This window comes from Salvelinus sp. IW2-2015, unplaced genomic scaffold, assembly GCF_002910315.2.
Source record: "Salvelinus sp. IW2-2015 unplaced genomic scaffold, ASM291031v2 Un_scaffold1325, whole genome shotgun sequence".
In the NCBI taxonomy this organism is placed as follows: domain Eukaryota; kingdom Metazoa; phylum Chordata; class Actinopteri; order Salmoniformes; family Salmonidae; genus Salvelinus; species Salvelinus sp. IW2-2015.
The window spans coordinates 36392-64266 of NW_019942843.1; the positions used below are offsets into that span (position 1 = coordinate 36392).

Sequence of the window (27875 nt, forward strand, 5' to 3'; positions counted from 1 at the left end):
GTTGTTGCCATATGATAACCAGATATCGCTACCCCATTGATTTTTCCAAAAAGATAGATCGGAAGAACAAGCATGAGTCTCTTGTAAAAAGTACAAGTCTGCATTAAACCGTTTGCAATACAGGAAAATAGCCTTACGTTTGAGTAAATTACGAATACCCCTGACATTATTTGAACAAAGAGATAAAGACATAAACTTCAACCAACAACCTTCTTATGCTAATATAAGCTTTTCCTAAGGATATGTAACTCAAAAGGATTTCCATCCCATTATTAACCTCTCCAATAAAAAAATATTGGTCATAAAGTTACCAAAGTATTCTTACTCCCACATGGGGGAGACATTGTGTAGACTTTACAATAAGCAGTTATTCACCTATAGTTAGTGTTTAGTTTACCAGTTCTCAGGTCAGCCTTTTCTCATTCAAGTGTTTGTGTACATTTTTATAATAAAAAGCTGCTTTTCACCTTGGCCTGACAGTTCTGTCCGAGTTAGACTCTTGCTCTCACTCGAATGTTCTGATATGGCCGCATTTCTTTCCCATCCATGATCACTCGATAAAAAATGCCGTTTTTCCTGACTTTCGAGCTGCAGCCTCCATCGGCCACAGTTTCTCTCTTGTCACTTTGTCTGCTGGGGTCAGATCCTCCGGGAACCTCAATTTTTGCTCGATGGGGAATTCACAATTCTTCGCTCGCCTCCAAAGAAGATCCCGTGTAGATCTGTTGGTGAACCGGATGATGGTTGTCCTCGGTCTCTGTTCTTGATCCTTAAGTCTTCCCAAACGATGTCTACATTTTCCTGAAGTTTGGCTTTTGATTGGGGAATGACAGCTCCACAGATGTCAACTACTCTGCATTTGATGTCCTCACCCGCCTGCTCTGGAATTCCATGGAGCCTCAGGTTCCACCTGCGCTGGTATCTCTCCGCCTCATTCACCGCCATCTTGCACGCCATCTCGCTAGCAAGCTATATGTCTTAAGCTAAAGTGTACTGTTAGCTAGCTAGCTAACGTTAGCTGGCTGGCTCCCTAGCTGACGTTATTATGTTTCCCAGAGCCATGTGCTGTTTTAGTTAGAGCCTAATGTTAGCTAGCTAACATTGAACATGGTTGGTTAGCTCCCAGCACTGTGCCATTGTTGTCATTGTTTATTGTTTAACTAGCTAACGTTGGCTTACTCGTTAGCTAACGTTACGTGACGTATGTACAACACCCGTTGAATATGGCTGGTGTAAGTGAACGTCTGCAAAAAAGCATAATGAAATTGTTGCCAGCAGAGCTGGTTAGGCTGTTTTCATGTTATCATGTTATATTTTCATGTGGAGAGTGTGAACGATGTTGAATGGGTTTGCACAAAGAAGAGCTCTTCACTAGAGAGCAAAACATTCAAAGGTGATTTTCCTCAAAAGTGAGTTTACAAGTTGATCAACTTTCAAAGCAGAATTACTTTCCCATTGTTCCTCAACTGCAGTGTATGATATACCATTTTGTAGCTCCGAGTCTCTACTTCTATATAATGTAAAAAACACAATTTCTAATTTTGCTACAAAAGACCGAATCCAGGTGTTGAGTAACATTTTACATTGACATTTCAGTAATTCAGCAGACACTCTTATCCAGAGTGACTTAAAGTTTGTGCATTCATCTTAAGATAGCTAGGTGGGACAATCACATACCTCAGGCATAGTAAGTACACTTTTCCTTAATGAAGTAGTTATCATCAAAGTCACAGCTGGAAGGGGGAGTTAAGTGCAGGTGTTGGTTCAGGAAAGTATTTAAAAATATATATTATTATTATCTTTTTGGGGGGGGGGGGGGGGGGGGGGGGGGAGGGGGATTATTTAAAATATGCTTTTAAGAGGTAGGGTTTCAGGTACTTTCGGAAGATGTGCAGGCAGTCTGCTGTCCTAGCTTCAGGGGGAAGCCATTGGGGTGCCAAGACAGGGAAGAGCTTGGGCTGAATGGGAACTGCCCTGCCGTAGGGATGGAATGGCAAAGAGACCCGAGGTGGCAGGACGAAGAGCTCAGGTTGGGATGTTAGGGTTTGAGCATAGCTTGAATGTAGGGAGGGGCAGTTCCTCTTGCTGCTCCGTAGGCACTACAGAAGGTAGTGAGTACGGCCCAGTGCATCACTGGAGCCAAACTCCCTGCCATCCAAGACCTTTATACCAGGCGGTGTCAGAGGAAAGCCCTAAAAATTGTCAGACTCCAGCCACCCAAGTCATCGACTGTTCTCTCTGCTACCACATGGCAAGTCCAGTTTATTATCTATCTTGTTGCCAAGTCACCCTTTCTCTCTGCATTGCTGGGGCCTGTAAGTAATCATTTCACTGTTAGTCTACACCTGTTGTTTACGAAGCATGTGACAAATAAAATTGGATTTGATTAGATTCATACCTCCATACCCCCACCGCCATACCCCCAGGAGTCCCCCCTCAGCCATCCTACCTTTCCCAGTTTGGGTGCAGCGGGTCTGAGGTGGGGCTGTGGGTTGCTGGGCCTTGCAGCATTAATGAGCCTTGGTGTTTGATGAAGACAGCCAGAATGAGTGTGGCTTGATGGAGACGCCATGGCTAACAGCTGCTGTCACCATAGCTGAGGGATCAAACAGCTCCACCGGCCGCCATCCCTAATTCATTACTCACACACATACTTCAGAGCCGCACACGCACACACCCAGTACCCCCTCCAATGTCAGCCTTCTACTTTTTTTTTTACAGTGCCTCATCAGTTCTGAACCAGCTGAGTATAGGTCATGCAGTAGATTAGTCTCTGTCTCTCGCTCTCTCCCCCTGTCTCTCTCTCTCTCTCTCTCCCTGTCTCTCTCTCTCCCTGTCTCTCTCTCTCTCTCTCCCTGTCTCTCTCTCTCCCTGTCTCTCTCTCCCTGTCTCTCTCTGTATGTCCCCATCTCTCTCCTTCACTCACTGTGAACACACACACACACATTTTCAATCTACTGTATTTCAGTCTACTACGGCTTTTGAAGGACTACTTAAACTATAGTAGTAAGTGGGAGCCTTTTTTGTATTCCACCTGCCCTATAATTACCATTAAACTCTGTCTGCTAGCACTTCTGTGTTGCATTAACCTATCATTTTAAAAGGAACCACAGTAGTTAAGAGCTTGTACTCTTATGGTTGTTTGTCGTTCTCATTTAACGCTCTGAAAGAGGCGCTCTGGGGCTCGCTGGCGTAAAGCTGCCTTTCAAGTCTTTGTTGTCGAGACTCGAGACAACACACCAGATTATTAGCATGTATATCAACTGTAATTGTTATACCTATGGGGCCAATGCGGATAATACAGGAGCAAAATTTCACAAATACACACATGCATGCAGGCACACATACACACACGCATGTGCACGCACACGCACACAAACAGATTCCTCAAAGTGGCTTGTTTGTTCCTTGTGTTGTTCACGTTATTATTGAACACTCATTATTGAACGTCGGCGCTAGTACGTTTTAGCTCTCCTCTAGGTTTTAAACAGACACGCATTGTGATATGTTAGCGCTTGCCAGATGCCATTTTAGCCTTGAGAACCGCCAAGCATATACAGCTTTGACAACCTAATGAGTGAAATATTCGCATCGCAGCTCAAACTTATATTTAAGAGTTTGTTCAGGTGAAGACTGTGGAGCTGACTGGCGACGACATTTGGTGAAGATGCCGGTTCGACAAACAATTACTTATTACTCCTCGGCCTGAAATCCTAGAATAAAACGAACATGATCTGTAACTGTCTCTTTTATACGTGGACATGATTGGTGAAAGGGATGAACATGGCATTGCTAGCTGGCTTCTGACTTATTCATCCTACTTTACTAACAACTGGCAAACTGTATCAGGCAGCTTTAGATGCGAGGGGGAAAAGGAATAGCTAGCTATATTTGCTAAGCTATCCCTCTGATTGAGAAAGTTGATAAAAAATGCCATTAGCTAGCTAGCTAGATTGAAACTGCTGGGGGGAAATTTAGATAATGTTACCTAACTCTCACCACCAGTCTGAGTTCACCACCTTAGCTAGCTAAGTGGACTGTAGATAGCTTTCCAGAAACGAACAACTATATATTTGCTAGCTATAATGCTGACTATTGTGAACACTTGTTGTCAAACGACTTTGTTCCCCTGACTGTTTATTGATGCCCTGGTGACTGAAGAAGTTGACAAGAAAAATGCCCCTCTTGATTTCACCGCAAATAGGCAGTTGTTTTGGTATAATTTGGCTGAACAGGCTCGTGCACATTTACATTACTGTTTCATTAGTTAACTTAATTACTGACTGACTAGGATAATTTTTATTCACGTTTTAGGTATTGTTGAATTAGAAAGCAGCATGCAGACCTAACAGGGCTCGTATACACAAAGCATCTCAGAAGAGAACTGATTTTAGGATCAGTTTTGCTTTTTATATCACAATGAATGATTACATTGACAAGGGGGAACTGATCCTACATCTCTATTCCAACTCTGAAGACGCTTTGTGAATACGGGCCCGGGAAGAAAGCTGTTGCCCAATACCTTGCACAGCTGTGTTACATCACAGGACCCTAGAGGTATTACAGTCAATGTTTATTAACTGGACATTTGTCTGTGCATGTTCATGTCAATGACACGAACAAAAGAGTTGAATTGTTCAGCAACATGTGCAGTGAACATGGCTTTGGTGACGAAAGGTACATAATGCATTTGTCATCTCCCTAGCAGGCCACTGCATGCTGTGACCTGGGCATGGATGGTGGCACACATCTTCTTCAAGCTTTCTGACTGAATACTTGTGTCTTCAGTGGTTCCAGAAGCAAGGGCCTTACCTAGGAGCAAAGCAACAGTCTCTCTTTCAGTCTCACAATCAGTCTGTCAACATGTATAGTATGTAACCACTCAAATTCATACAAACTGCTACGGATGCAAATACCGACTTATCACTTTGTCCCATTCTTTAATCTTGTCAGAGATATATATTTTAGCTGAGACACCTGTATGATATACATGGATACAAATTGATTCACTCTGGACATGACTTATTTTAGATCTTTTAAATAATAAGTGTATTTGTCTGGATGTTTACATAAATTAATACAAATTTAAAAACCAACATAACAAACATTCTATGAAAAAGTTATTGTTTTGTAATCTTTTTTAAATATATTTTTTTCTTTTTTTATACAAAACTATAGCATTTGTTCTTATCCATTATGTGGCCGGTGAAAGTCTGAGGATAGCTGGCAACATAGGTGGCAGGTCTGTTGATGACAGGTCTGTTGAGCTCCATAGCCCAGCAGACTCACCTAGACAAAAGGGGGATGGACACATGTTAGTTTTGATAAAAGTCAGGGGGAGAGAGCATGAGTTGGAGTGAGTACAGTAAATCCAAGCCAACCATTTACCCTTGATAATATGCTAGCATCACACAAGCAGACTGCCATAGTGAAGGAGGTTTACAGTGCATCAACTATACTACGAGTGGAGCTTACTTCTCTGTGCTCTGGAGAGATCGCAGGTAGTTGGTTAGAAGGCTCTGGAGATCCTTGGACCAGTCTGTTTCTGTAGCACCTGCAATGATGGATAGAGGTAGTGAGTGTGCTTTAAAGAGAGCCCTCACCCCTGACCTACCCCTGGCCAAGGGCTTCCTGCCCAAACCTCTAATCGCAGTCTCTCTAATAGGGAGTTACCCCAGGAGTAGACTGTTGTATGGCGCATAGGGCTTATCCACTTCTTATAAGTATAGTATTAGCTCTTGAAATGGTATAATGCATTTAAAGAAAAAAATTATATCATGGCATACAGTGCTCCATGTTCCTGCTGATAGCAAGCCTCAACCTGGATACATGATTCATGCCTGTAAATGACAAGACTGGTCAGCACTAGTTACCACAGCCACAATGTTATTCATCGTATTTCTACAACTTATCTTCTTAAAATCGTATTTAAACCTAATCCTAACCACACTGATAACGTTAAATTAAGACCAAAATGCAAATGTTTGTTTTCAAGAATTTTTACGATTTGGCTTTTTGACTTTGTGGATGTAGTAACTAGTGGAAACCCAACAGAGTGATACAAATATACGTACCATGTTGTGATAATGCTTACGACAAATTACATGGCATCACGTACAGTATCATTTCACTAACACTTGCAATCTCGACTTATTCCATCATGACATCAACATGCTCCTTATTTGACTAGAGTTAACGTTAGCTTCTAGCTTAGCCAGATGCAGCCTGTGAGGCCGGGCAAATTTTGGAGTCAAAATGATTAAAATAAGGTGATAAGCCTGGGTAGCTAGTAAGCTAGCTAAATGACAACCCTATTAATTTCAGAAGTATTGACTCTATCGCTTAATTCAGAAAGTAGGCTTCACCTACATCTGTAGGCACTAGCTCGCTAGCTAACTAGCGTGATCTAGCTAACGGGAGCTAACTAGCCAACATGCATTGTTTCTGACATGCCACGATCCTGCTTACATCTGACAGATATTTAGCTACTGTAGCTAGCTAGATAATAATGGTTTATGGGAATTGCAGTTAGTTAATTATGTAGCTAACTAGCTAAGTGTAGTGTAAAACGCTGGCTAACTGTGCTTTACACTTAGCTAGCTAGCTAACCAACTAGCAGTTATCAAAGACACTCACTCTGTAACGTACCATACATTTCTGACCAATTAGACATTACTTTATGCAACCTCTACCCGACCCCTTCTTGCTTACTCCGGTCCATAACGGTAAGTCTTTTAGGTTCAAAACGTTATGGCTGTAGTCTTATGAAACCCACTAGCACATAGCCATCTGGTGCAGTCATTGGCTCAGTGTTCCAAAAGTTTTCAACTGAATCTACATCAAGCTTGGACAGTATTATATTTCATATTTTTATGGTGCGCGTGCAGCCAGAAGTATATTGTCAATTATATCTCCAATTTACAGCGTCGGATTGAAAAAAACGTGACATTTTAGATGCATACATATATGCACTACTCATTATTGTTTGTTAAAAAAAAAAGAAGGGAAACATGGCCTTTAAAATGTTGGCACTGTGTCATATTGTGATTTAAAGGTGACATGGTGTCTCGTCTTGATTTAAAGGTGGTGTCACCTCGTGATTGTAAGGTGGCATGATGAACTGCCATGATTTAAAGGTGGGAAAGTAAACTGTCAACGCTCTCTCTCTCAATTAAATTCAAGGGGCTTTATTGGCATTGGAAACATATGCTAACATTGCCAAAGCAAGTGAAGTAGATAATATAAAAAAGTGAAATAAACAATAAAAATGAACAGTAAACATTACACTCACATAAGTTCCAAAAGAATAAAGACATTACAAATGTTGTATAATGTATCTCTCTCTCTCCCCCCGCCTAACCAGAACCCCCAAGACTGCAGTAAGGCCAGGAAGCTGGTGTGTAACATCAACAAGGGCTGTGGCTATGGCTGTCAGCTGCACCATGTGGTCTACTGCTTCATGATCGCCTATGGCACACAGCGCACCCTCATCCTGGAGTCCCACAACTGGCGCTACGCCACGGGCGGCTGGGAGACCGTCTTCCACCCTGTCAGCAACTCCTGTACTGACCGTACCGGGGTGTCTACAGGGCACTGGTCAGGTAGGCACGGTGAGCACTGTCTGGTGAGTTATGTATTTAGAGAGCTGGGCCCTGTTCTATATCTATGGTTGGGCCATTGAGGTTTCTACATTATGATGCATTTACATGACACTAAAACATTCTATGGCAGCCATGTTAGCGCCCAATTAATATTACATCAGGAATATTTAAATAATGCTTTGTAACTGAATTTTTTGAATTAGAACAATACTCACAATTCTAAAAGTTTACATTTACATTTACATTTAAGTCATTTAAGTTTGCCCTACTCTCTTAATACATGGCTTTGGTGACCACTATCTATACCTCCTTGACCAGTCCTCGGGGCCTGATTGGTGTCCACTTTCCCCCATCCCTAGCAAACACACTTGATTTAAACTAATTGCATTTTTAACTGAAAATCATGATTAGTTGATTATTGGAGTCAGGTGTGTTAGCTGGGTCTGGGGCAAAAGTGTGACACCAATCAGGCCCCCGAGGACTGGAGTTTCCCAGGCCTGTCCTAGACAGTGATCCTTACATCCATTGTCTTACGTCAGATAGCACATCGATTCTGCCTGAACTGATCTGTCTCGTATTTTGCAAAGGGTCATGTGATAGATCAAAAGTAATCTTGTACCATAGGCTGCCGAAACATTAAAATATATTGCCTACAGTAGGTAACATCATCTGCTGAACCACATTTCTGCCTCAAAACTGTCTGATTCATCTAAGCTAAAATAATAAATATGTCAATAATGTTTATGTTTTTTTGGTGAGGAAGTCGCCCCATTTTACACCTAGCTAAGGATTGTTGTGCTTCAATGAGCAGTATTGCTTAAGTTATGGGCACAAAAGCTATCATGGATTTGTCCAACAGCTGAGCCAGTCACTGAAATCATCTTTGACTGAAACAATGCTGCTAACAAACCATCTACCTACTTAGTGCTGCACACACAATGTTGAATCTTCCAACAAAAGCTAGCGAGCAAGCTACTGTAGCTAGTAGTGCTAATGCTTACATTATTATGAGTTTTCATGAAGCAGCTGTTGTTCTGCCACGAGTCATTGCAGTAGCCTCCCGAATCAGCTGCTGCGCTCAGCTGACCCAACAATACGATCGCAGATAAACATGCTGATCTACGGACTGATTTCTGAAGAAAAACTATATGTTTTATTGTCACATACACCGGATAGTTGCAGTGAAATGTGTAGTTTTACAGGGTCAGCCATAGTAGTACGGCACCCCTGGAGCAAATAAGGGTTAAGTGCCTTGGACAGTCAGTTTCTCTGAACTTCAGGGTAATTTAAACTGGCTAAGCAAGCTTTTATGTTATCAGAGCTACATAACTAGCAGCTACACAGCTGATTGGGTCACTGCACTGGCAAACAACATCCTTAAACAGAATTTGTGCAGGAGATAGCTTTCTAATGTTAGTTTTTTTATTGAAAACGATTAAATCACTGTCACAACATTTGTTATAATTTAGCTCGCTAGTTTGTAATAATTTAGCTAGCTAGTTTGTAATAATTTAGCTAGCTAGTTTGTAATAATTTAGTGCAGTGATATCAAAAATTAGGAACTATGTTTCCATTTTTTGAATGGCGGATGCTCAAAATTCAAATTTGAATATGAGTTCCACGTTCACAAGACAGATCTGTTGAGGGACGAGAGTCCCAGAGGGGTGAAGCCATCTGACGTGAGACAATGTTGCTGTTTTAGTCATATGCACGGCAAAACCTGACAGTTTCTCCCAAACACTGAACGCTCCATCCAACCAAACATTGATCGCTCCACCCAACCAAACATTGACCACTGCTGACCGGTCCATTTAGATAGCTTGTTTGTAGACATGGTCTCAGCACCAGGGAAGTGATAGGTGTTCAGACTGGTTGTCAAGACATTTAGTGTAGCAAGCAATATTCTGTTTCATACATTTATTCTAGGCTAGCTATTTTTTTCTCTTTCCTTTAATACTCTTCAGCTTCCTTGTCCCCCCCACCTCCACCGCACACACATACTGTACATACATGCATACACCCCTCTGCCTCTGGCTGCAACTATCTTAGGCTTTCTTTTCCTATTTCTCTTGCTGTTCCCGTCTTCTTTTCCATCTTGCATGCCCTAATGCATAGCCTCCTTGCCTTCCTACCGATTGCCCCTACTTGCTCTTTGTGTAGTGAGTTCATTTCACTGGTTCACCGCTCATCTGACCTGGACCCATTAGGAGCTGAGGCACCAATAGAAAGATTCTGGGTGAAATCTCATCTCCCTTCCTGCCTCAAACTGTGAATTAGCTAGAGGTTCAGTAAAAATGTTAAGTTGTTGCAGCATCAATTGCAGAGGTTGAGTTAAAATTTAGACTCTTTGTGTCCTTATTAGGAAGCTCTGGGAGGGGGAAGGAGTGGAAGGAGTGCTTAACTGTGCAATTGTGGCAAGATGTGTAGGCGTTTATATTGAGCTCACGCTCCATAGTGTACACATGCCCTGAGCCCTGCCTTTTCCATTTTTCTTTATTATTATTTTATTCCATTTACTCTTTTTTTGAATGGGCATTTTTTTATGAGTAATTAGACTATTTGTTTGACAATCAGTGGCGTGTATTCATGGATGCCAAGGGAAGCCAGTCTTCCCCCCAAAATTCCCCCAAAAAACAAATAAACATATACAATAATCAATTTAGTCTCTCTGTGTTTCATAATATTTCTTCAATTCGCAAGAGGCTGAATGTATCTCACCGGAGAATTATCCAAGCGAGCGAAACAGCGCCCCTTTGTCTCTGTATGTGTAGGCCATCTATCTGATGCTATCTGGTCCCAAAGAGTATGACATTGTTGTCACCCGTACCATTGAATGCAAGGGAAGCTAGTGAGAATTGGCCTCCCTTCATAAAAAAAGTTTAAAATAAAAGCCAATCAGCATTGAGCTAAACTGAGTGAGCTCAACTGTGAATGGTCCTGGCACACCAAAAAAAAAGTGTCAAGGGAAGCCAGTTTGGATTTGGCATCACTCCAATCAAATAGGCATCGAGAGCATACGTCATTGACAGAAACAACTTGAATTGTTGCATCTCGTTGTGTTGTTGTCCTCCAGTGGTTAGTTAGCTAGCTAGCTAAAATTGTCCCTTTTCTAAATTAGCCATGGATGGAGATAGGGATTTGGACTTGTGGTTTCATTTAATTCTCCATACTGGCCAATGATTATAACGGTGATTCTGATCCAACCATTAATTAATACATTGTGCCTCTGGCCTGAGAGGATGGACGTTCAATGTGTAGTTAGATGTAGAAGGCTAATGTTAACTAGCTAACGTTGCCCATGAAAGGAAGTTAGGCTAGCAAGCAAGCATTTTTAGCTAGATAGCCTATGACAACAACAAATAAAAGTGTGTACTGTATGACAGAGTGATAGACCGTTTCGTAAACATGTAAGAGAGGAGGATGGCATTGGTGTTTCTTTACAAGTAGGGTGAGTCAACATGTTTTTTCTACTTGCACGAACACACACACACACACACACACACACACACACACACCCACACACACACACACACACACACACACACACACACACACACACACACACACACACACACACACACACACAGAGAGAGAGAGAAACCAGAAACTTGACAGCCACATCATATTTACGTTGATTGGACTAAATTGTTTTTGGTATCTTTTAGTTGTCAGTGTATTAGACTAAGCATACCGTAGGTGATTTGATGATGTTGAAAAGTTGCTAATAGTGGAGGTAGCTCCTGTTTTCTTTGCGACTTGCGGTAACTCTCTGTGGATCTAAATCAATAGTTGTTTAGTGTTCCGAAAATGTCGGAGACATTAACTTGCTTGACCCTGCTGTAGGTCATGTAACTATTACATGCAATATGCTTTGTGGACTTCACCGGACAGAGGTTGTTTTGTGATAAAACAAAGGTGTGGTTGAACATATTCTGCCACTGTTTCCTCTTATTGTCTCTGCCTTTAGGCCTATATATCACAGTGTCAAGGTATATGAATCAAACAACGCAATTATCACAACACTTAGTTTGTAATATGGCACTTTTTTTTGCATCCGCGGTGATTTTACCCACGCACCGCTACTGTTAACAATGTCTTATGAAGCTGTGTGTTGTTGTATTAGTCTCACTGGAATGGAAGGAGTCACTGTTGTTGTATTAGTCTCACTGGAATGGAAGGAGTCACTGTTGTTGTATTAGTCTCTACTGGGAATGGGAAGGGAGTCCACTGTTGTTGTATTAGTCTCACTGGAATGGAAGGAGTCACTGCTGTTGTATTAGTCTCACTGGAATGGAAGGAGTCACTGTGTTGTATTAGTCTCACTGGAATGGAAGGAGTCACTGTAGTTGTATTAGTCTCACTGGAATGGAAGGAGTCACTGTTGTTGTATTAGTCTCACTGGAATGGAAGGAGTCACTGTTGTTGTATTAGTCTTACTGGAATGGAAGGAGTCACTGTTGTTGTATTAGTCTTACTGGAATGGAAGGAGTCACTGTTGTTGTTATAGTCTCACTGGAATGGAAGGAGTCACTGTTGTTGTATTAGTCTCACTGGAATGGAAGGAGTCACTGTAGTTGTATTAGTCTCACTGGAATGGAAGGAGTCACTGTAGTTGTATTAGTCTCACTGGAATGGAAGGAGTCACTGTTGTTTGTATTAGTCTCACTGGAATGGAAGGAGTCACTGCTGTTGTATTAGTCTCACTGGAATGGAAGGAGTCACTGTTGTTGTATTAGTCTCACTGGAATGGAAGGAGTCACTGTAGTTGTATTAGTCTCACTGGAATGGAAGGAGTCACTGTTGTTGTATTAGTCTCACTGGAATGGAAGGAGTCACTGTAGTTGTATTAGTCTCACTGGAATGGAATGAGTCACTGTAGTTGTATTAGTCTCACTGGATGGAAGGAGTCACTGTTGTTGTATTAGTCTCACTGGAATGGAAGGGTCACTGTTGTTGTATTAGTCTTACTGGAATGGAAGGAGTCACTGTTGTTGTATTAGTCTCACTGGAATGGAAGGAGTCACTGTTGTTGATTATAGTCTCACTGGAATGGAAGGAGTCACTGCTGTTGTATTAGTCTCACTGGAATGGAAGGAGTCACTGTTGTTGTATTAGTCTCACTGGAATGGAAGGAGTCACTGTTGTTGTATTAGTCTCACTGGAATGGAAGGAGTCACTGTTGTTGTATTAGTCTCACTGGAATGGAAGGAGTCACTGTGTTGTATTAGTCTCACTGGAATGGAAGGAGTCACTGTAGTTGTATTAGTCTCACTGGAATGGAAGGAGTCACTGTTGTGTATTAGTCTCACTGGAATGAAAGGAGTCACTGTTGTTGTATTAGTCTCACTGGAATGGAAGGAGTCACTGTTTTGTATTAGTCCTACTGGAATGGAAGGAGTCACTGTAGTTGTATTAGTCTCACTGGAATGGAAGGAGTCACTGTTGTTGTATTAGTCTCACTGGAATGGAAGGTGTCACTGTTGTTGTATTAGTCTCACTGGAATGGAAGGAGTCACTGTTGTTGTATTAGTCTCACTGGAATGGAAGGAGTCACTGTTGTTGTATTAGTCTCACATGGAATGGAGGTGTCACTGTAGTTGTATTAGTCTCACTGGAATGGAAGGAGTCACTGTTGTTGTATTAGTCTCACTGGAATGGAAGGAGTCACTGTTGTCGTATTAGTCTCACTGGAATGGAAGGAGGTCCACGTTGTTGTATTAGTCTCACTGGAATGGAAGGAGTCACTGTAGTTGTATTAGTCTCACTGGAATGGAAGGAGTCACTGTTGTCGTATTAGTCTCACTGGAATGGAAGGAGTCACTGTTGTTGTTTTAGTCTCACTGGAATGGAAGGAGTCACTTGTTGCAACTTCATAGAATCCAGTGGTGGTAGTCTCAGTTTATTTTAGAAACTGTAAAAACAATTTTCTCTGGTTTGAGACTGGATGTCTGCCAAACATATCCCTTCTGGGAGATGATATTAGACCAAAAAAAGATTGTGTGTGTGTATGCGCCCGTGCGTGTGTGTGTGTGTTCCTCCACTTCCGTGTGTGTCTACACATACACGCGCGTGTATGTGCCCTTGTCACTCCTTTATGTACTGAGGCTTAACACCCAGTCTCCCAGGTGGAAAGGCTATAAGGAGCGCAGAGAGGATGACCTTCCTAGTCAGGCCAACTCAACCTTCCTCTCTGCCCACTGTGCCCAGGGCCCATCTAGAGGCCACCTTCTTGGAGCAGATGGTGCCAGCCCCTGTACCATGGAAGTGGATGGGCTCACCTTGGCATTTAAAGAAGGACAGCCAAAGAGCAACTGTCACTCAGGAGGGAGTAGGGATAAAGACAGAGGTAGAGAGAGACAGAGAGAGAGGAGAAAGATCAAGATAACGAATGAGTGTGTCAGACAGAAATATTGAAAGAGGGAGGAGGAAGAGAGAGAAACACAGAGAGAATATTGTGGAGATAGAAACAAAAAAGATTTGGAGACAGTTTGAAAGAGAAACAGAGCGAAAGAAAGAGTTTTATAAAACTTAAACAGAGAAAAACAGACAAAAAGGGACAGAGAAAGAGGACAACGGCAAGAGGATTGTTGTTTTGAATGGACATGACTTTCTCCTTCCTTCACCTATTGGATGGTATAGATCCAGTGGAGTATTTTGATTTCAATAACGATTTAATTTATGAATAAAGAAAACATATAATTGGCACATTTTTCAATATATTGTTTCACAGTCTCTGCTAGTATTAAAGTTATGGCCCATTTTACTTAGAGGAATTTGCATAGTAGGCAATGTAACCAATCACAGCCCTCCTTTTACTTGTACCGGCAAGATGGCACCAACAGACATGGCAGCTCTGCTTCTAGCTCCTAAGAAACTTTGCAGTATTTCGTTTTTGTGTGTGTTATTTCTTACATTATTAGCCCAGAACGTTTTTTGTGTTATTACATACAGACGGAAATTACTTTTGGATATCAGAGCAGTGGTAACTCACCAGCATTACGACCAGAAATACGACTTTCCTGAATTGGATCCTTTGTTCATACCCCTAAGGGCAATTGAACCTATCCCAGAGGCTGCTCCAAGACGCCGCCTGCGGAGACAAGATTTTCGGAGTGGACTTCTAGTCCGACTCAGGAGGCGGGCACACCATCCACCGCTTCTGAGTATATTACTTGCTAATGTTCAGTCTCTGGACAATAAAGTAGACGAGCCCAGGGTGAGGATCTCCTTCCAGAGAGACATCAGGGACTGTAAAATACTCTGTTTCACGAAATCATGGATCTCTCTGGATATCCTTTCCCTGTCCATCCATCCAGCTGGATTCTCAGTTCATCATGCAGACAGGAATAAAGAAGTCTCCGGAAAGAAGAAAGGCGGGGGTGTATATTACATGATAAACTACTCATGGTGTGATTGTGATAACATACAGAAACTCAAGTCCTTTTGTTCTTCAGTTATAGTCACAGCCGTGTATATTCGCCCTCAAGAAGATATCACGACGGCATCAACGAACTACACTGGACTTTATGCAAACTGGAAACCACATATCCTGAGGCGACATTTATTGTAGCTGGGGATTTTAACAAAGCAATCATGAGGAAAACGCTACCGAAGTTCTATTAACACAATTAACACATATATTTTTTCCTATAGGCAGAAACTCAAACAGGAAGTACCCGTGCTAAGGTATATTTAATTCTGGTCTTACCAATTGGAATCCATGCTTCAAGATTGTTTTGAAAATGTTCCGGGTAGACTCTGAGAATAACATTGACGTTTATACGGACATGGTGACTGAATTCATCAGGAAATGTATAGAGGTATTGTTCCCATGGTGACTATTAAAACCTACCCAAACGAGAAACAGTGTATAAACTGAAAGCACGGACCACCGCATTTAACAGTGGCAAGGTGACTGGGAATATGGTCCATGGCAATCAAAAAGGCAAAACGTCAATACAACGACAAAGTGGAGTTACAATTCAACAACTCAGACACGAGACGTACGTGGCAGGGTCTACAGTCACAGATTACAAAGGGAAAACCAGCCACATCGCGTACACTGATGTCTTGCTCCCAGACAAGCTGAACACCTTCTTCGCCCGCTTTGAGGACAACACAGTGCCACCGACGCGGCCCGCTCTCAAGGATTGTGGGCTCTCATTCTCCGTGGCCAACGTGAGTAAGACAGTTAAGCAAATTAACCCTCGCATGGCTGCCGTTACAGACGGCATCCCTAGCCGCGTCCTCAAAGCATGCGCAGACCAGCTGGCTGGAGTGTTTACGGACATATTCAATCTCTCCCTATACCAGTCTACTGTCCCCACTTGCTTCAAGATGTCCACCATTGTTCCTGTACCACCCCCAAAAAATGTAACTGAACTAAATGACTATCGCCCCATAGCACTCACTTCTGTCATCATGAATTGTTGGAGAGGCTAGTTAAGGATCATATCACCTCTACCTTACCTAACACTTCAATTTGCTTACCGCCCCAATAGATCCACAGACGATGCAATCGCCATTGCACTGCACACTGCCCTATTCTATCTGGACAAGAGGAATACCTACGTCAGAATGCTGTTCATTGACTATAGCTCAGCCTTCAACACCATAGTACCCTCCAAGCTCATCATTAAGCTCGGGGCCCTGGGTCTGAACCCCGCCCTGTGCAACGAGGTCCTGGACTTCCCCCAGGTGGTGAAGGTAGGAAACAGCTCCACTTCACTGATCCTCAACACAGGGGCCCCACAAGGGTGCATGCTCAGCCCCCTCCTGTACTCCCTGTTCACCCATAGGCCTAATTACCAACAATGACGAGACAGCCTACAGGGAGGAGGTGAGGGCCCTGTCGGAGTGGTGCCAGGAAAATAACCTCTCCCTCAACGTCAACAAAATTAAGGAGCTGATCGTGGACTTCAGGAAACAGAAGAGGGAGCACTCCCCTATCCACATTGACGGGACCGCAGTGGAGAAGGTGGAAGCTTCAAGTTCCTCGGCGTACACATCATAGACAATGAAATGGTCGATGTGTATAGGGGGCTGGTGTTTTCTCCATGCCCGAGTGTAGAACATAACAGCCCCAGTGTTTTCTCCTAAGTAACTCTCTTCCCTCCGTCTCTCTAGGTGAGACCCATGACAAGGACATCCAGGTGGTGGAGTTACCCATCGTGGACAGCCTGCAGCCCCGCCCCCCCTACCTGCCCCTGTCCATCCCTGAAGACCTAGCCCAGCGCCTCCACCGGCTCCATGGTGACCCGTCCGTGTGGTGGGTGTCTCAGTTCGTCAAGTACCTGGTCCAACCTCAGGCCTGGCTGGAGAAGGAGATCCTGGATACCACAGCCAAGCTGGGTTTCAGGCATCCCATCATAGGGTACGTACTCTTTTTTGTGTCTGTCTCTTATGATTTTCAGTTTCCGTTGTCTCTATGTCTCTGTCTCTCTATATGTCTCTGTCTCTGTCTCTCGATATGTCTCTGTCTCTGTCTCTCTATATGTCTCTGTCTCTCTATATGTCTCTGTCTCTGTCTCTCTATATGTCTCTGTCTCTGTCTCTCTATATGTCTCCTGTCTCTCTATAATGTCTCTGTTCTCTCTATATGTTCTGTCCTCTGTCCTGTATATGTCTCTGTCTCTGTCTCTCTATATGTCCTCTGTTCTGTCTCTCTATATGTCTCTGTCTCTGTCTCTCTATATGTCTGTCTCTCTATATGTCTCTGTCTCTGTCTCTCTATATGTCTCTGTTCTGTCTCTCTATACCTGTCTCTGTCTCTCTATATGTCTCTGTCTCTCTCATGTCTCTGTCTCTGTCTTCTATATGTCTCTGTCTCTGTCTCTCTATACTGTCTCTGTCTCTCTATATGTCTCTGTCTCTGTTCTCTCTATATGTCTCTGTCTCTCTATATGGTCTCTGTCTCTGTCTCTCCCTATATGTCTCTCGTCTCTGTCTCTCTATATGTCTCTGTCTCTGTCTCTCTATATGTTCTGTCTCTTCTCTCTATCTGTCTGTCTCTGTCTCTTAATGTCTCTGTCTCTCTATAGTCTGCTGTCTCTGTCTCTCTAATGTCTCTGTCTCTGTCTCTCTATATGTCTCTGTCTCTCTATATGTCTGCTGTCTCTGTCTCTCTATATGTCTCTGTCCTCTGTCTCTCTATATGTCTCTGTTCTCTGTCCTCTCTATATGTCTCTCTGTCTCTGTCTCTCTATATGTCTGCTTGTCTCTCTATATGTCTCTGTCTCTGTCTTCTATATGTTCCTCTGTCTTCTGTCTCTCTATATGTCTCTGTCTCTGTCTCTCTTATATGTCTCTGTCTCGTCTCTCTATAGTGTCTCTGTCTCTGTCTCTCTATATGTCTCTGTCTCTCTATATGTTCTCTGTCTCTGTCTCTCCTATATGTCTCTGTCGTCTCTATACTGTCTCTGCTCTCTGTCTCTTCTATATGTCTCTGTCTCTGTCTCTCTAGTATGTCTCTGTCTCTCTCTCTCATATGTCTCTGTCTCTCTACTGTCTCCTGTCTCTGTCTGTCTCGATATGTCTCTGTCTCTGTCTCTCTATATGTCTTCTGTCTCTCTATGTCTCTGTTCTGTCTCCTCTATATGTCTCTGCCTCTGTCTCTCTATATGTCGCTCTCTGTCTCTGTCTCCTCTATTGTCTTCTTCTCTGTCCTCTCTCTATCGTCTCTGTCGTCTGTCTGTCTATACCTGTTCTCTGTCTCTCTATATTGTCTCTGTCTCTCTAGTCTCTGTCTCTATATGTCTCTGTCCTCTCTATATTTGTCCTGTCTCTGTCTCTCTATATGTCTCTGTCTCTCTATAGTGTCTCTGTCTCTCTATAGTCCTTCATGTGTCTCTGTTCTCTATATCGTCTCTTCCTTCGTCTATTATGTCGTCTCTGTCTCTCTATTGTCTCTGTCTCTCTATATGTCTCTCTGTCTCGTCTATATGTCTCTGTCTCTCTATATGTCTGTCCTCTATAGTCTCTGTCTCTCTATATGTCTCTGTCCTCTGTCTCTCTATATTCGTCTCTCTGTGCTCTCTATATGTCTCTGTCGTCTCTCTATATGTGTCTCTGTTCTCTGTCTCTCTATATGTCTCTGTTCTGTCTCTCTATATGTCCTCTTGTCTCTCTATATGTCTCTGTCTCTGTCCTCTAATGTCTCTGTCTCTGTCCTCTCTATTGTCTCTGTCTCTGTCTCTCTCATATGTGTCTCTGTCTCTCTATAGTGTCTCTTCTCTCTCCTATGTTCTCTGTTCGTCTCTCTATATGTCTCTGTCTCTCTATATGTCTCTGTCTCTGTCTCTCTATATTGTCTCTGCTCTCTGTCGTCTCTCTATTTGCCTCTGTCTCTGCTCTTTCTATATGTCCTGTCTGTCTCCTATATATGTCTCTGTCTCTGTCTCTCTTATATGTCTCTCTGTCTCTGTCTCTCTATATGTCTCTGTCTCCTGTCTCTCTATATGTCTCTGTCTCTGTCTCTCTATATTGCTTCTGTCTCTGTTCTCTATATGTCTCTGTCTCTGTCCTCTTCATATGTCTCTGTCTCGTGTCCTCTGCTATATGTCTCCTGTCTCTCTATATGTCTCTGTTCTGTCTCTCTTATGTCTCTGTCTCTCTATATGTCTCTCTATGTCGTCTGTCTCTCTATATGTCTCTGTCTCTCTATATGTCGTCTCTGTCTCTCTATATGTCTTGTCTCTGTCTTTATATGTCTCTGTCTCTGTCTCTCTATATGTCCTGTCTCTGTCTCTCTATATGTCTCTGTCTCTGTCTCTCTCATATGTCTCTGTCTCTGTCTCCTCTATATGTCTCGTCTCTGTCTCTCTATATGTCTCTGTCCTTCTCTTATATGTCTCTGTCTCTGTCTCTCTATATGTCTCTGTCTCTCGTCTCTTCTATATGTCTCTCTCTTCTCTCTATAGTCTCTGTTCTCTGCTATCTGTCTCTGTCCTGTCTCCTCTATATGTCTCTGTCTCTGTCTCTCTATATGTCTCTGTCTCTGTCTCTCTATATGTCTTTCTTGTCTCTTAGTATGTCTCTGTCTTCTGTCTCTCTATATGTCTCTGTCTCTGTCTCTCTAATGTCTCTGTCTCTCGTCTCTCTATAGTGTTCTGTCTCTGTCTCTGTCTCGTCGTATAGTCTGTCTCTGTCTCTGTCTCTCTATAGTCTCTGCTCTCTCACTATGTCTCTGTCTCTCTATATGTCCCCTCTGTCTCTCTTATCTCTCTATATGGTGGAAGTCTTTTCGTGGTAGCAGGGTGGAGATAACCATTGTGCTGGGAAAGTAGAAAAGCTTTTTCAATCACTCCCTTCAGTGCTGTGGCCACCCTTTCCTGCTGTTCTCAGGTCGTTTGTGCTGCTGGTGTATTATTATGTGGCTAGGTGAGCCTACCTCTTTTGTCTGTTCTGCTGTGATGTCGACTCTATGGTCAGGGTCTGGTGTGGACTGTTCTGCTGTGGTGTCGAGACTTTTGTCCGGTGCTGAGGTGGGCTGTTCTGCTGCGTCTCTGTGGGGATGGCCACCTCTCTAGTGGGTTGTTCTCTGTCACATGCCATCCCCCTCAACCTCTCCTCCAGCAGTCTGATCCTCTCCTCCATCCCCCCTCCCTCTCCTCCAGCAGTCTGATCCTCTCCTCTAGTGCTCTGTCTGCTCCTGCTCCTGCTGTTCTGCTCTTTTCTCCTGTTGAAGTTGTCTCACCACTGTGCAGATCTCTCTCTCTCTCTCTCTCTCTCTTCTCTCTCTCTCTCTCTCCTCTTCCTCTCTCTCTCTCTTCTCTCTCTCTCTCTCTCTCTCTGCTCTCTCTCTCTCTCGCTCTCTTTTTGTCTGTGCCTTTCTGTTGAAGTGTAAAAAACTCTTTCTATTTTATTACTCTTTATTTTTCTTTCTCTTTCAAACTTTCTTCAAATCTCCACAATACTCTCTCTGTTTCTCTCTCTTCCTCCTCCCTCTTTCAATATTCTTTCTGACATACTCATTCGAAGATCAACCCCTGGCAGGTCTAACTGTCTTCTTCTGCCATTCACCGTGTTTGATTAGATCATTAGCGAATAGCCATCCAGCCCAGTCCATTCTAGCCTGGGAGACAGTCTCTAACCCAACTCAGGAAAGTGAGGGGGGCTTCAGAGGGGGAGGGAGTGTATGAGGTGTCTCTGAGGTAATGAGATGGCTTGGGAGCCAGACTTTTGGCTCCCAGACTTTTCTTGTGAAGGGCAAGCCACAGCTCCAGCCACAGCTCCAGCCACAGACCCAGACCCAGACCCAGCCACAACCCCAGACCTAGCCACAGACTCAGCCAAAGCCCAAGCCCCAGCCACAGCTCCAGCCACAGACTCAGCCAAAGCCCAAGCCCCAGCCACAGCTCCAGCCACAGCCACAGCCATAGAGGACGTGGTGGAAGAGGATGGAGGGATGGTGGGATTCACTACTCGAATGCCGCTTGACGCTAAGCACCCCAGCACGGCCGTTTTGTCTGCCAACGAACAGGCAGCGGGATAAAGGGAGAGAAAAGGGAGACAACAAACAAAATAGGAGGAGAGATGAAAGGAGAGACAAAGCGGGAGAAAGAGAGAGAGACATGGCAGAGGGAAGAGAAGCGGAGTAGAGACGGAAACAATGGCAGAGAGATGAGATTTGGGGAAGCGGAGAATGGAGAGACTCGCAGTCAAGAGTCCCATCACATCAGAGAGAGAGAGATGGAAAGAGAGAGAAGGGGGGTAGAGATGAAGAGAGGGATAGACTGAGAGAAAGATGAAGAGAATCCCTCTGTCCTACCCCTTTGTACCCCTCCCCTTACCCCTCTCAATCCCTCGTTCCCTTTTTTCTCTCTGATCCAGGAGTGTGTACAGATTTAATTTGCAGGGTAAATAAAGGTGTTTGTAGCTCCAGTGAGCATCCTGAGGAGTAGGCTGAATGATCTTAGGACAGTTCTGGTAATTGGGCTCACTGTGTTTTTTTTTTCTCATTCTCTCGCTTTCCCTTTCTCTCTCTCTCTCTCTCTTTTTCTCTCGTTCCCTCTCGCTCTCTTGCACGCCAGTTCACCCGATCTCTCCCTTTCTCTCTCTCTCTCATTCACTTTGTCTCTACCTCTCTCTTTTCTGAACCATAGATAGATGTGTTGTGTAATGAGGGATTAAACAAAGAAAGCACTCAGTTTCACAAACACATGCAGCACTGCTCTCTATTCCTCTGTTTGCTTCTTTCTCGTTCAAACCCCCTCGCTTTCTGCCTTTCTTTTTCGCTCATTACTCATACATTGAGAATTGTGTTCTCTTTCTTTCTCTTTCTTATTTCATTCTTTCTTTCTATCTGTTTTCTTTTTAAATTGTATTTATTTATTTATTTTCTCTGTCTCTCTCTCTCTGATTATCAGCAAGACTGGCAAGGGCAAATTGATGCTGCCTAAATAATTACAGTGGTAGCTGATAGTGAACGTATTGATTGAGTGTTGCTCTCCCTCCCTCTCCCCCTCTCTCCCCCTCTCTCCCTCCTTCTGACCCTCTCTCTCCCTCCCGTCTTCTCTCCAATCGCTCTTCCCATTCTCTCCTCCTTCCGCTCTCCCCTCGCCATCTCTCTCCCTCTCTCCCCTCTCTTCCCCTCCCTGCTCCTCCCTCTCATTTCCCTTTTTCTCCCTCCTTCTTCTCCTTCCTCCCCCCCCCTCTCTCTCCCCCCTCTCACCTTCTCTCTTCCCCTTCCTCTCCTCTCCTCCTCGTGCACCTTTCTCTCTCCGCTCCGCTGCCCTGCCTGACGTCCTGTTCTCTCCCTCCCTCCATCTCTCGTCCAATCCTCTCCCCTCTCTCTCTCCCCATCTCTCTTCGCTCCCTCGTCCCTCTCTCCTCCGTACCTTTTCCTCCTCTCTCCTCTTCCATCTTTCTTTTCCAATCCCCTTCCCCTCTCTTTCCCCGTCCCATCTCGTCTTTCCTCCCTCTCTCCCTCTCCTCCCTCCCTCTGCCCCTCTCTCAACCCTCTCCGTCTTCCCCTTCTCTTCCCTCCCTCCTCGACCCTTCTCCTCCCCCCTCTTTCCCCTCTTCTCCCTCTCCGTCTCTCTCCAATCCTCTCCCCCCTCTCTCTCCCTCCCGTCTCTCTCCAATTTCCTCTCCCCTTCTCTCTCTCCTCCCATTTCTCTTCCCTCCCTCTCTTCCTCTTCTCTCCCTCCCTCTCCCCTCCCTTTCCCCTTCTCTCTCCCTCCCTCCTCTTGTAGGGTCCATGTTGCGTCGGACGGATAAGTGTGGACGGAAAGCAGGCCATCCGTATCCTATAGGGCAGGAGTATTATGGTTCACGTGTGTGAGGAAGAGTTATGGCTTCATTACACTATGGCTCGACGCCGTCCTTACTGTGGACTATGAAGATGTCCTACTGGTTCAACAGTTCATTGATCCCTGGTCGCACTGGCAGTAGAGGTGGCTAGGACCAGATAGAACCACCTCAAGTACGCCTAATGATGAATAATGAAATGGGAGTGTCGTGTGTGTGTGTGTGTGTGTGTGTGTGTTGTGCTGTGCTGTGTGTGGTGTGTGTGTGTTGTGTGTGTGTGTGTGTGTGTGTGTGTGTGTGTGTGTGTGTCTTGTAGTGTGTGCAGTGCTGTGTGTGTTGTGTGTGTGGACGTGGTTTAACTATTCTTGTGGGAGACCAGAAGTCCCTACAAAGAATAGTAAGTACAAAGTAAAAAGTGACCACGCTTGGGGACATTTTTGTTAGTCCCCCACAGGGTCAAATGCTCATTTCTATGGGTTTAGGGTTAAGGTTATTAGAATTAGTAGTATAGGGTTAGAATTAAGTTAAATATTTAAAGGTTAGGAGCTAGGGTATAGTGTAGTTAGGGTTTAGGGCTAGGAGTAAGGGTTTTAGTTTAGGATTTTAGATAAAGTTTAGGTTTTTGGGTTTAGGGTTAGGGTTTAGGGTAAGATGTACGGGTTAGGTAATGTTTAGGGTTTAGGAAAAATCAGGATTTTGAATGTGGGACTGATTGTGGTGTCCCCACACGGTTAGCTGTACAAGACTGTGTGTGTGTGTCGTGTGTGTGTTGTGTTGTGTGGTGTGTGGTTGTGTGTGTGTGTGGTTTGTGGTTGGTGTGTGGTGTGTGGTGTAGTTGGTGTGTTGGTGTGTGAGTGTGGGTGTGTGTGTGTGTGTGTGTGTGTGTGTGTGTGGCGTGTGTGTTTAGCATGCATGTGTGTGTATGAGCGTGTATGAATGTATTTATGTTGTATGTAGAAGCCCATACAGTATGTGTAATGCTGTGTCCGTCAGGTACCTAGACTATGAGTTCATCAGTGATAACTCTATCTCGTGGTCAGCCGGTCTGCACAACCGCTACACTGAGAACTCTCTGAGAGGAGTGATCCTAGACATCCACTTCCTGTCACAGACCGACTTCCTGGTCTGCACCTTCTCCTCACAGGTAGGGGTGCCATATCCGACACAACACCCTTTATGGGAATATACAGTACATTATTCACTAACCTATATTCTTACCTACCTGAATAGCCAACTCATATTGCCATTGTCATGTTAATAAACAAGGGCCATAGGAGATGGCATGACAACTGTGGTGGTTAATTACTTTACAATCAAATGAGCAGAGACAAATTTATCACACAAGTGAGTTATAATTAATCTAGATCTTTATTCACTTATTAATAAGGGAGCAGGTCAATACAACACACACATACAAAGTGAATCGATTGAGTGCTCTACAATAATGATGGCTGGTCGACGAATCAACCTCAGATGATACGTTTAGAGCCCCGAGACAAAGAATACAACACCTTTTTATAACTATGTACATCCTCCTGAATATTCATGACAAACAACAGATGTATGGAATGGGTCACAAAGTTAAGATTTGCATGATAGATACTAATAATTCACAGCAGACATTATCTGCTGTAAAGACTGTTCTCATTGTGTAGAAACAAGGGTCTGGCCCCGAGCCATCTCTCCCTTGTACCTCATAGAACAGAAACACCAACTCATTCTATGGAATGTGGTCTTGTTAGGTTCATCACCCAAGGCATCGTAAATCTTCTGACAGCATTAAGCCCCTAGAGGCCCATTTTCAGAAGAACACACACAGATGAGAGTGTTCTAATAACCCCCTATTCTGTTGCATAAAACAACCATTTGATGCAATTACAGTATTGTAACATAATCTTGCAATTTTGCTCTCATACAACACAAACAGATCTGGGACCAGGTAACTTTTTCATCTGAATAAATCTAAACAGCCATATACACGGAATGTAAATAAGTTAACATTCCGTGGTCTCACTTCTTGTTTCCTGCATACCTACTTCCTGTTTCCTGTAACCCTGTACCAGGTGTGCCGCGTGGCCTACGAGATCATGCAGACGCTGCACCCGGATGCCTCCTCCTTCTTTCACTCACTAGACGACATCTACTACTTCGGGGGCCAGAACGCCCACAACCAGATCGCCATCTACCCCCACCACCCCCGCAGCCCAGAGGACGTACCTCTGGAGCCCGGTGACGTCATCGGCGTGGCAGGGAACCACTGGGACGGCTACTCGAAAGGGGTCAACCGTAAAATGGGGCGCACCGGTCTCTACCCATCCTACAAAGTCAAGGAGAAGATCGAAACCGTAAAGTACCCCACGTACCCCGAGGCAGACAAGCTGCTCTCAAACTCTCAACGGAAGTGAAGAAGGAAGGGAAGGATGAAAATAAAAAGAGAGAGAGACACTCTGAATCAGTTAGACTGCACATGTTGTGAACAGAGAGAACAGTGGGAAAGGGAGAAAGAGATGGGGGTGATTAGACTGCACTGAGAGTGTGTGGGTCTGCCTGTGGGCATTTACTTGTGTGTGAGTGTGTATATCTGGATGGGAATCTGTAAGTTGCGGAATCTTGCACCTGCCACCACCCCGTCCCGGTGCACACAGATGGGTTTTGTAGAGAAATAGGAAGGAACATTGATTTCAAACAAGCCTGAAAACAATTAAAGGTCCGTAGCCGACAACACTCACTCTCCAAGGCAGACTGGGAATGGACTATCCAATCAGGGCAAGCCTTGGATCGATAAAAAAAAATATTTAAAAAGCCTTGGATCGATGACTGGAAAACAATTATAAACAAGAAAAATTTACTTGTTTTCATTTTTATTAAATTATTTTGGTGGTTTAAATTGTATTCTTGCCTTCTTTTGTCTCTCCTTTGTTCATTGAATGTTTCTGGTATCTTCCTCTATCCATATTCACTCACTGCGTTCCTCCCTTCTCTTTTCGCTCCAATAGTCCTACATCTCAACAGTCCTACATCTCCAACAGTCCTACATCTCCAACAGTCCTACATCTCCAACAGTCCTACATCTCAACAGTCCTACATCTCCACAGTCCTACATCTCCAACAGTCCTACATCTCAACAGTCCTACATCTCCAACAGTCCTACATCTCCAACAGTCCTACATCTCCAACAGTCCTACATCTTGTATCCTCATGTGCAATTAATTTTATACCACCTTAATGTGCTTTTTAACATGTTTGTGTCAGGTGCTGGTGCGTTGTACTGTATATGATGTGTGTGTGAAAGATTATGAGAGATCCTGTGTGTGTTTGTGTGTGTGTGTGATCTATGGTGACTTATGATGACCTTTGAACTATGGTGACCTATGATGACCTTTGAACTATTGTGCACACAGCAGCCCTCTTCAGGCTCACCAATGGACTCCACCGAGCTAATGTCCTTTTCACATCTCTACGTCTGTTCAGTCCGTCTGGTTGTTGTTGTTGTTTTTTAGTTCTAACATTCATGTTTCAAATAAATTAGGAAAAAAAGAGATGCCTATGTTGACAATGCTATGTTATTAGAGGTTTGTAGTCGATCGTGATGAAGACCTCTATGCTCAATGCTTCCATTGAGCTTCCTCTATGCTTCCACCTCTATGCTCAACCACCACCACCCCGCCAAAGAAAATCTCCTCTTAAATGTGTTATGAAGGTTGTTATGGATGATACTGCTACTCTCATGAAGGTCGTTATAATTTCTTCAATAAGAGCCTACTAATGTTAATAAAGATGGTGGATAAATGAAGATAGTTCATTCAAGCGGTTTACCATTGTAAATAATATTCAAATGTTCCTGTCTGTGTAAGTGGACGTTCTCTGCGAGAGAGGGAACCATGCTGGTCTATGCTGGTCCATGCTGGTCTATGCTGGTCTATGCTGGTCCATGCTGGTCCATGCTGGTCTATGCTGGTCTATGCTGGTCTATGCTGGTCCATGATGGTCCATGCTGGTCTATGCTGGTCCATGTTGGTCCATGCTGGTCTATGCTAGTCCATGCTGGTCCATGCTGGTCCATGCTGGTCTATGCTGGTCTATGCTGGTCCATGCTGGTCTATGCTGGTCCATGCTGGTCCATGCTGGTCTTTGCTGTTCTCTGCTGGTCAGTGCTGGTTGTATGCTGGTCAAGCTGCAAATGGCTAAAATGTAAATGTATGACCACCATGGTCTAGCTGGTCAAGCTGGTCTGACCAGCATGGTCTAGCTGGTCAAGATGGTCTGACCAGCATGGTCTAACTGGTCAAACTGGTCTGACCAGCATGGTGTAACTGGTTATGTTGTGTTTTCGCTGGTGACCAGCCTTCGCTGTGTTTTTGCTGGAGGCCAGCCTTCGCTGTGTTTTGGACACTGCTGACCAGCATAAGCTAAATCAAAAGATCACATCAAGTCACATTATGCTGTCTTGCAAAGTGATGTTGGAATCCAGCCAGTGAACAAAACATACATTATGTTACCATAAATTACAAAGACACTTTGGAGTAACATTACATTACTATAAAGAAAGCACTTCTTCACATTAATCTACTGGTAAACCAAACATTATTTTGAAGTTATGGTAACATACTGTACTTTTTTTTTTACAGTAACTTAAAGGTAACTGGCTTGCAGTAAGTTACTGTAAAAACAAGTTAAGGTTTTTTATAGTGTATTATAAAGATTGTTAAAAGATTAGAACCATACGGCATTATGTAATTTGTACCTATGAGGGAACCCTTTTGGGTGACACGTAGAACCCTTTGAATTCTCCCTGTAGGTGAACCATTTAGAATTTAATTTAGAACCTTCATGAAGGACCAATGACACGTTCTACAGTTATACTTATAGGATACTTCAGAAGTACTTATGGCACACACAGTAAAAAATGACTTGTCATTTGACAGTAAGTTACTGCCTACTGAGTTGCAGTAAAAATACAGGACTTTTACAGTTGAATAAAGGTGTTATTGTTGTAAAATGACTTGTTGTTTACCTTACTTTCAC

At 43.7% G+C, this 27875-nt stretch overlaps 1 long non-coding RNA gene and 1 pseudogene across 1 annotated transcript; one reads left to right on the plus strand and one right to left on the minus strand.

Annotated features, from left to right (window-relative positions):
• LOC112070442 (alpha-(1,6)-fucosyltransferase-like) overlaps nucleotides 1–26643 on the plus strand; it is a 38396-nt pseudogene extending 11753 nt beyond the window's left edge.
• On the minus strand, nucleotides 4916–6859 carry LOC112070443 (uncharacterized). Its single transcript, XR_002893894.2, has 3 exons — nucleotides 6649–6859; nucleotides 5476–5554; nucleotides 4916–5289 (listed from the first exon to the last, which is right to left on the minus strand). It is a non-coding gene; the product is annotated as an uncharacterized lncRNA (long non-coding RNA).
• Nucleotides 26644–27875: the final 1232 nt, after the last annotated feature.